Source organism: Mesocricetus auratus, unplaced genomic scaffold (genome assembly GCF_017639785.1).
Source record: "Mesocricetus auratus isolate SY011 unplaced genomic scaffold, BCM_Maur_2.0 Super-Scaffold_100011, whole genome shotgun sequence".
NCBI classification, from domain to species: Eukaryota; Metazoa; Chordata; class Mammalia; order Rodentia; family Cricetidae; genus Mesocricetus; species Mesocricetus auratus.
Genome location: NW_024429195.1, coordinates 80,522,209 through 80,531,137, shown reverse-complemented (window position 1 = coordinate 80,531,137; position 8,929 = coordinate 80,522,209). Strand labels below are relative to the sequence as shown.

The window sequence follows — 8,929 nt, the reverse complement described above, 5'->3', positions numbered from 1 at the left end:
AGGAAGAAGCAAAGTGATAGCAGATAGAGCAAAGTGATAGGCTAGAGCCACACGAAGGGATGGGAAATGGCGGATGGACACTGTCGATGTGGGCTTAGTGTAAAATCACCTCCCCAGCGTTCTGAGCCGCCGTTTGAAGACTGGCTGGTTAAGGCCAACTCGCTCCTGCTGGGCTAAGGCACACTGCAGTATGGTGCTGAGAACTACAGCCTGGGATTCAGAGATTGAAGCCTGACACCGTGGGTGCCTGCCGGTGGCGTGGGGTGACGACCTGAAGGCAGACTGCAGAAAAGGAAAGGTATTTCTATATGCCTAGAAGCAAATGCATAACTCCCCTGAATAAACAGTACAGCAGGATTCTAGAAGGCAATCAAAAGGGAGGCAGAGAAGGCGACCAGCAGGAGCAGAGGGTGTCGCACACAGCGCGCAGCACGCAGCATGGTGGATGTAAGCCGCTGCGTTACGCACAGATGTCTAAATACCGTAACTAAAAGGTGTGGGCTGTCCCACGGGATGAAAAGTTAAGAACTGACCTGGGCGGTGTCTCAGTGGAAGAAGCACAGAGTGAGGACTGAAGTTTGGATCCTTTGAACCCATGTAAGTGCCTGACAGAGACAGGGATCTCGGGGCGAGCAGGCTGCTAGACTAGCTGCATCAGTGATGTCTGTATTCTACTTAGAGGCTCTACCTCAGTGGTGGAGCGCAACTGAGGAAGATTTGCAACACCTGCCTCAGGCCTCCATACACATGCAGACACCAGTGCAGACCACACATACACAGGCGAGAAGTGTTAGGAGACTCACTTTATTGTATTTCTTTCCTTATTTTTGAGGCAGGGTCTCACTGTATTGCCCTGGTTGGTCTGAAACCCACCATGTAGACTAGGCTGACTTCAAATCCCACAGGTAATGCTCTTGTCTGTTTCCCAAGAGCTGGGATTACGAGTAGCTACTCTCGCTCTGGGAGAGTCACTTTAAATACGTTGAAAGCAAGGGAGAAAAAAGGATGTAACACATCACCACCTGTAGTGGTTTGAACGAGAATCACCCCCGTAAGCTCATATATGTGAGTACTTGTTCTCATTCGGTGGGACTGTTTAGGAAGGATTAGGAGGCGTGGCCTAGTTGGAGGAGGTGTGTCACTGGGGGTAAGTTCAAAAACTCAGGCCAGGCACAATCTCTGCCCCCCCCCCTTTTAGCTTGTGAATAAGATGTGAGCTCTCAGTCACCATTCCAGCACCGTGCCTGCCTGCCTGCCTGCCACCACGCTCCCTGCCACGATGGTTATGAGCTCACCCTCTGAAACTGTAAGATAGCCCCGATTAAACACTTTCTTTTGTAAGTTGCCTTGGTCATGGTGTCTTTTTAGAGCAATAGAAAAGTGCTAAGTCACCATCAATTACAAGACAGCTGGGGTGGGTGGAGTTCCTCAGACAAGTCAATTTCAGAATGGGACATTTCTTTCTTTTTAGCCAGGGATAGGAAAGAGAATTTCATAATGTTACAACTCATCAAAAACATATAAATCATAATTTTAATGAATTTGGCCATAGTCACAGTACATGGAACAAAATCCTGTAAGACCTCAAGGAGAAATAACTAAACTCACAGTCACAGATTTTAAAACGTTTCTTTCAATAACTGGTGTAATAAGTGGTCATCAAAATTTTAAGCCTTGAACAGCCCTGTCAATCAACTCCACCTAATTGACATTAATAGAGCATTGCCTAAGGACTGCAAATCACACCCTTTTAATAAAAGCAAAGGGAACATTTTCCAAGATAGGTGATTTTTGGGGTTTTCAGTCTCCACAAATTCAGAGACTGAAATCATAACAAGAGTGCTTCTGACCACACTGGGATCAAATGATGAATAGAGGCAAGATAGCACCAATTAAATCCTAACAAAATGTCATGGTAGAGATTAACAGACAGACATTGGCTGGAGGAGCAAAGCTGCTGGAGTAACCAAAAGACGGCGAGGGAGTCCGAGCTGGAGGCCACACACGCATGCACACACACAGCTCCCATGAGACAGGGTATAAGCGAGAGTAATTTTATCCCAGAGCTCCATAGCGCTTGGTGATGTAAAGGGCCAGACGTGCAGAACTGAGGCCATCAGAGTAGCACACCTGTGGGCAACTGTTTTCTAGATGGCTCCAGACACGGCGCGATCAGGAGAATCACGTGAAGCCCCAGACACGGCGCGATCAGGAGAATCACGTGAAGCCCCAGACACACGGCGATCAGAGGAGAATCATGTGAGGAAATCATGTTGCTGGCACATGCGTCAGAGGTGGAGGAGGCAGATCAGGAGTTCAAGGTGGTCTCAGCTACATACTGAGCTAGAGGCCAGCCTGGGTTACACATACACACACACACACACACATACACACACACACACGCACGCACGCATGCACGCACGCATGCACGCACGCGCACACGAGAAGAAGGAGGAAGAAAGTAAAGCTTTTTTAAAAGCTTGAGTGAATACATCCTACTAGGGAAGAATTTTACTATAAATAAATTACGACTGTAGAATACATGAGGAAAATGTCCCTTAGAACTGGTGAGCGCTCCAGAGTCAGGTTAGGAAGGGTATCCAATGTTCTTGTAAGTGACTGATCTCTTTACTGTGAAGACGATGTCTTTTTCCATAGGTTATGCCGCTGGCATGGAAACAGTTATGAGTCAGAAGTGCATGTGTTTATTTATTTGTTGTAGTGCACAGGGTCAGTCCCAGGGCCCTGTTCACAATGGACACACACTCTGCCACCTAAGCTCTGTCCTAGACCAGACATGTGTATATTTAAACATGTCAACCGTTGGTCTCTGTATCTTTACATGTTAAATGCTGTGGTACCATTGTACCTGACTGTGAGTGTCCAGGAAGAATTTTTTCAGTGTTTACCAAACCTGCCAGGGGCCAAATATAGCTTTTTAAAAGGCTTCTTTATTCATCTGTTTCTATGTGATGATGCCCAAGATATATAATATATATCATCTTGCTGTCACTATCTGTGTATCAGTTAATCAATCATCTATCTATCTATCTATCTATCTATCTATCTATCTATCTATCTATCTTTGGGTATCCTAGGAAGCACTCTAACACTGATCTACATTCTCAGCCCTTGAATTTGTTATTATTTTTATTATTATTACGATTCTTATTTTCTTTCTAGATCCTGAACAGAATGATAGGCACATTACATGCAGCATCCCCTGCAGACCCCATGGAGTTGTTATTGTCATTTTACCTAAAAGGAAACTGAGGCACAGAGGGGTCAGATGAGGAAGTCACACATCCGTGAGCTTCACGGAGGATTCTTGCTGGCTGTCTGCTAGAGTCTGTGGCTGCTTCTCTGCACGACTGCTTACGATTTCCCCGAGTTTGCAGGGTTTAACAAATCCCCGACTCAGCCAAGTGCTTCACTTAATGCTTGTTGTGCGCCTAGGGTTGCTTTCTGAGCTGGCAATGGGTTGTCTTTGTGTTTTGAGGAGAAAGTAAAATAATGTTTAGCCAGGACAGCAGGGACCAGCAAGGCTACTTCTAGAGGAGACTCAATTAGTGTCACTCTTTAATGAGCGGCCTTCCATACCCACAGCCATTGGCCATCCGGATGTTTGCCTGCAGTTGTGCTAAAGATGAAGGCCTGGTGGGGATGTTTGTCCACTAGGGGTTTCCCTAAAGTCCCCGCATCAACCACTCTGTGGCAATGGGACATTTTTCTCTGTAGGAACCACTTTGTCCCATTTCAGCTTTTGACTCACTAGTTTGAAAACTTGTTAGGGAATGTGTCTACTACAAGTTTCTGTGTCAAACCCCTGACTCCAGTGTGATGGTGCCAGGGGGTGGGGCCTTTTGGAAGTGATTAGGCAGGGAACAGGGCAGGTGGCAGGCTTTCCAAAGTTATGACGCCCTCACCTGGGATCCTTGTACGACTGATTTCTCACACACTTCTGTTCCAGTCTCTCTTACTTATCTGTGACGCACAAGGTTACAGACTATGATATATGTGACTAGAGGTAAGCCTTAACCTATGTGTGTGATTACGTGTAGGATATAGTAGGTGATCAGTAAATACTTTTGTTTTATGGGTTGGCCGGTCCTAGAAGGAGCTTTGGAAAGAATGTAGCAGGAATATGGGCATAGAGAGTCCTCGTTTTACAGTCTATGTGGGGTCTTTTAATAATACATGAGAATGACTTATTAAAGCAAAAGTGAATGTTTATTTTCTGCGTCTGAAATCATTCTGTGTCACCTCTGGGGCCCTTGAGAACACAGACAGCAAGGCTGGCATTCTCAGCGACCCCATTTGAAGGAGCAATCGTAGAATTTGCTTCAGGGGCATATCTGTGGTTCCTTGTGAGGCTGAAGTGATGACGAGACAGTTTCAGGTCGTTATCAAGGTTCTCTTGGGTCACTAGTGGTGGGTGGCCTCTATGTCAAGGCTTTTCTCCTATATAATAAGCTGTCAGCAAATCACCAGCCGGTCTGTTGGCTTGAAATAAGATAATGCACTTCCTGCTGAGCAGGAGGCAGGGACCTCCTCCCTGAGCCTTATCTTTTCAGAGGTTGCCTAGGCCAGGCATCTTTAGCTCACTACACAGCACTAGCTGAAAACATACCCTGCTATTCCAGGCATCACACTAGTTGGAATTGTATGCCTGGAAGACAGACGCGAGCTAAATTCCTCGTGTGAACTCAGCATTAATTTCTCTCAAAGTTTCTTCAAATTGGCATAACAAATGCATGATGGATCTATAAATCCATCATGCATTTGTAAAGTGGGTGGGGCCTGGCAAGGCATATGAAGTGGGAAGAGAGACCTGGGGAATGTAAATGGCAGCACACAAAACAAGTCTCATTGAGTATAGCAACCTTGAACTAGAAAGAGGAAAACTGAGCCCATTTCTCCTGGGGGGAGGGGTGAAGAGATAGCTTCACGGATAAGAGAGCTGACTGCTTCTGAGGAGGGTCTGGGGTTACCTTCAACTCCAGTTCCAGAGGCGATCAACACCCTCTTCTGGCATCTATGGACAACTACATGTGTGTCTTGTGCATAAATTCTAACAGACAAACACACATACACAACTAACAACTAACTAACTAACTCTTTAAAAGGCCATTCATTTCTCTTTGAAATGCATTGTTAGGGTCACAGATGAGCTTAGTGTGTGTAACTCCTTTACACCCGTTCAGAGCTGTACAAAAGGGATGTATAAATAAAAACCAGCGGGCTTCATCTCCAGTAGGACATTGGCTACTTAGTGCCAAATGTGGGGGTGCATGTCTGTAACCTCACCGAGACTGAGGCAAGAAGATTTCCTGGCCTTCAAGGCCAGCCTGGGCTACCTAGTGCTGGGACAGTCTGTCTACATAGCAAAATTCTGTTCACATGTGATCAAGTTGCCTAGTTAAAAACATATTTCCCTATATGCATGTTTGAGAAAGTGGAAGTGATTTTAATTAGGGTGAGTCAGATTAAACTGAAGTAAAAACATCTTCCCTCTGTGAGGAAGCTATTTTTCCCCTTAGTGAGAATGCATGCCTTATTCTTATTTTTAGAAGATGATGGGTAATTTGCTTCTTTTTTTCCATTTTGCTTTTGGTGTTTTCTGAATTTTCAGGGTTGATAAATTGTCTTCAGAATCAGAAATTATGGAAGTATTTCCCACAGTGAGACAGAGAGGCTTTGGATGGATGTGTTTGCTGTCGTACCATAAAGGAAGCTTCATCTGCCTTCAACACAAGGTCACAGGACACAGGGATGGACCGTGTCAGCAGTCCTGAGCTGGCCTTGTCCTTTCGGAAATGTAAATCGATAGTCAAGACCAGGCTTGTCATGGCCACAACGTGGGCAAGGTAAAGCAGGCAGTGAAGGAAAGGGGTTATCTTCTTCCTGAGATGACGGAAGGAAGCCTTTTGTGACACTTGGCATGTTTACAACATGAAGATAAAAGGAAGCACCCTTTGACCTCACTAGTGAACAACAGAATTGATGTCAGGCATCCATTTTCATGTTTTGCCTCTCTGGCCTTGGGTCTGCTTTCAGAGGAAATGCCTGAGCATTCAAAAAAACTCTTTTTAGCACTGCTGATCCCAGGGGAGAGCCTTGCCGTATTCACTATCACATGGCATAGCACGGTAACGGCAATTGCTAAGAATTTGAGTCCTGTTTGCAACTCATGGTTCAGATGATGCCCACAGTTAATACAAGGCTCAGAGAAAGGCGCCGATTTGTCTATTTTAAATATGCTCTCACACAGCTTGAATGTAGCCTGCCACTCTTTCCGTTACAATACTGACTTTTCTAGTACATCTCAAAGTCTGTTCTTGTCTATGCTATATCAGACCAATAACTGCATCGCTTTAGTTTTATCTGAGGTAGAAAGATAAAAGCAACTCTTCGCAGTCCAGCAGGAAGGCTATGGGACGTGGATGCAGTCATGCTATGGTTGGCACCAGAGCCACCCCTGGACTCTGAGAGCATGGGAACTATAAAAGGTAACTGACTTTAGCCCTTGAGTCTCATATGCTAGAATTACGGAAGTGTGCAGTGCCCAGGCAGGTGTGATGTTCAGCTACAATTGCAACTCGACATAACTTAGGATCATCTGAGAAGAGAGGGTTAGTGGGGGCTGTTCACATTGACTTGGCCTTTGGATTTGTCTCTAGTGGGAGGTATCATCTTAAGTTAATCAAAGTGAGAAGACCCGGCCCACTGTGGGTGACACTATTCCCTAGGTAGGGGATCCTGAACTGTCTAAGAGGGAAAAAAATCAAGCTAAGCCCAAGGGAGCAAGCAAGCATGCACATACTTCTCTTTCTGCTCCTGACTGCATATTTGATTAACTATTTGAAGTTCCTGCCTTGACTTCCCCACAATGATGGAATTATAAGATGAAATAATAAAATAAAATAACAAAATAAATAAAGGTTGCTTTTTTTCAGAGTATTTTGTAACAGCAACAGAAATGAAACCAGAATACAGAGTAAGACTAGAATAGAGCAATTAATAGAATGATCAGGATGCCTAAATCCTAAAGCTTTATCTTTCCAGGGCAACAAACACACTCCAGGCATCGGCTAGGGAAGGTGAAGACGCCAATAGAGGAGTCAGAAATGCGGCAGGCTCCTCTCCCTCCTCTTGAAGCGCTCTGCTTTATGTAGAGGACCAGGCAGAGATGCGGTGGCCTCAGGTGCCTGCTGCATCACTTAACATGCCAAAGGGAAACTGGAGAGGCATGCGCGCTCTTCAAATACCCGGTTCTTCCTAGTCAAAGTGCGATATTAAAGCACCACATCAGATGCTGGACAGCCGAGGGCGTCCCTATACCTCATGCCAGTAATGTGGAATAAGTGGGGGCCATTGCAGGTAGAAAAACATCAAGATCAAAATCAACCCAGACACTTAGAGTCGCTGTGTGCCAGTGTGTGAGCCTCTGCCTTTCCCCTTCTCTGTCTTTGGAAAGGCCCTTCTGAACCTTAGAGGCCACACACAGTCGTTCAGTCAGGCAGAAACAAAGCAGAGGAGAGCACACCTCCTTGTGGATCCCAGGGGTATTTCCATACTGTCTTAGAAGCTAGGGAACAAGTGTCAAATTCATTAAAAGTTTCAGAATTTTGACTGTCCAAATGGGAGGGGCTCATATGATTTGCATACTACAGAAAAGATCTAATTGCTACTCAGGTATTGATGTCTAGTATCAGTTTCAGCTAGAAAATGTTATGCTTGGTCACAGAAGCCTGGGTTTATAGTTGGCTAGGACTTCCTGTGAAAGCTGCTTGAAGTTCATTTTTATGTATATATGCTGTGCCAGTTAGCTTTCTTGTGCTGTGATAAACATAGTAACCCAAAGCAAGTTGTCAAAAGAAAGGGTTTATTTGGCTCATACTTCCATGTCACAGTGCATCATTGAGTGAAGTAAGGGCAGGAACCTGGAGGATGGAATTGAAGCAGAGGCCATGGAAGAGTGCTGCTTGCTTCCTTATTCAGCTGCTTTTCTGTACCACCCAGTACCACAAGTCCAGGGGCACCTGCCCATAGTAGGCTGGACTTTCTCACATAAATTATCCATCAAGAAAATTCCCCATAGATTTGCCTATAATAGGACAATTTGTTGAAGTCATTTTTTTCTATTGAGATTCACTCTTTCCAGACAGCTTTAGCTTGTATCAAGCTGATGAACAAAATCAACCAACCAACCAACTAACCTACCTACCAACCAACCAACTAACCTACCAACCAACCAACCAACCAACCAACCAACCAACCAACCTACCAAGCAACCTATCAACCTACCAACCAACCAACCAACCAGCTGACCAACCTACCAACTAACTGACTGACCAACCAACCAACCAACCAACCAACCACCAACCAACTAACCAACTGACCAACCAACCAAAATATCCTAATAGCATGCATACAATTTCATGTAACTGTATATACAGTTACCTTTACACAGTTTCTAATACTAGGTCAACATTATAGGTTTTGATATATAAAATCCTTAGATGTAAAATTTTAGAATGCTTCATGGTTGGTTTTGATATGGATAAAGACAGTAACAACAGATTATGAGAAGTTGTGATGAAGTTTCTTCTTAAGAAAAGTTTGGTGTTATAAATGACCAATGTTCTTTCTTTGTACATTACCTTTTTATATAAATACATACTTATATGTCATATCTACACATAAACATATGATCTCTGATACACATGTATATCATATGTGTATTTTCTTCCAATTGTATCTTTTTATGACTTATAAAAGATCTTTTTTTTATTTTGTTTTTTAATCCTCTCATTTTTTCTTTGGAGATATGGTCTCCTCAGTTGATCTAAAATTTGCTTTGCAGCCCAGCATGACCTTGAAATCATGATTCTCCTGCCTCAGCCTCCTGAGTACTGGAGCTATAGAA

General features: G+C 44.2%; 1 protein-coding gene across 1 annotated transcript in view; it reads right to left on the bottom strand.

Annotated features, from left to right (window-relative positions):
• The window catches only part of Stab2 (stabilin 2), a 160,839-nt gene that overhangs the window by 145,402 nt on the left and 6,508 nt on the right, over positions 1 to 8,929 (bottom strand). The gene's annotated exons all lie outside the window — the stretch shown is intronic.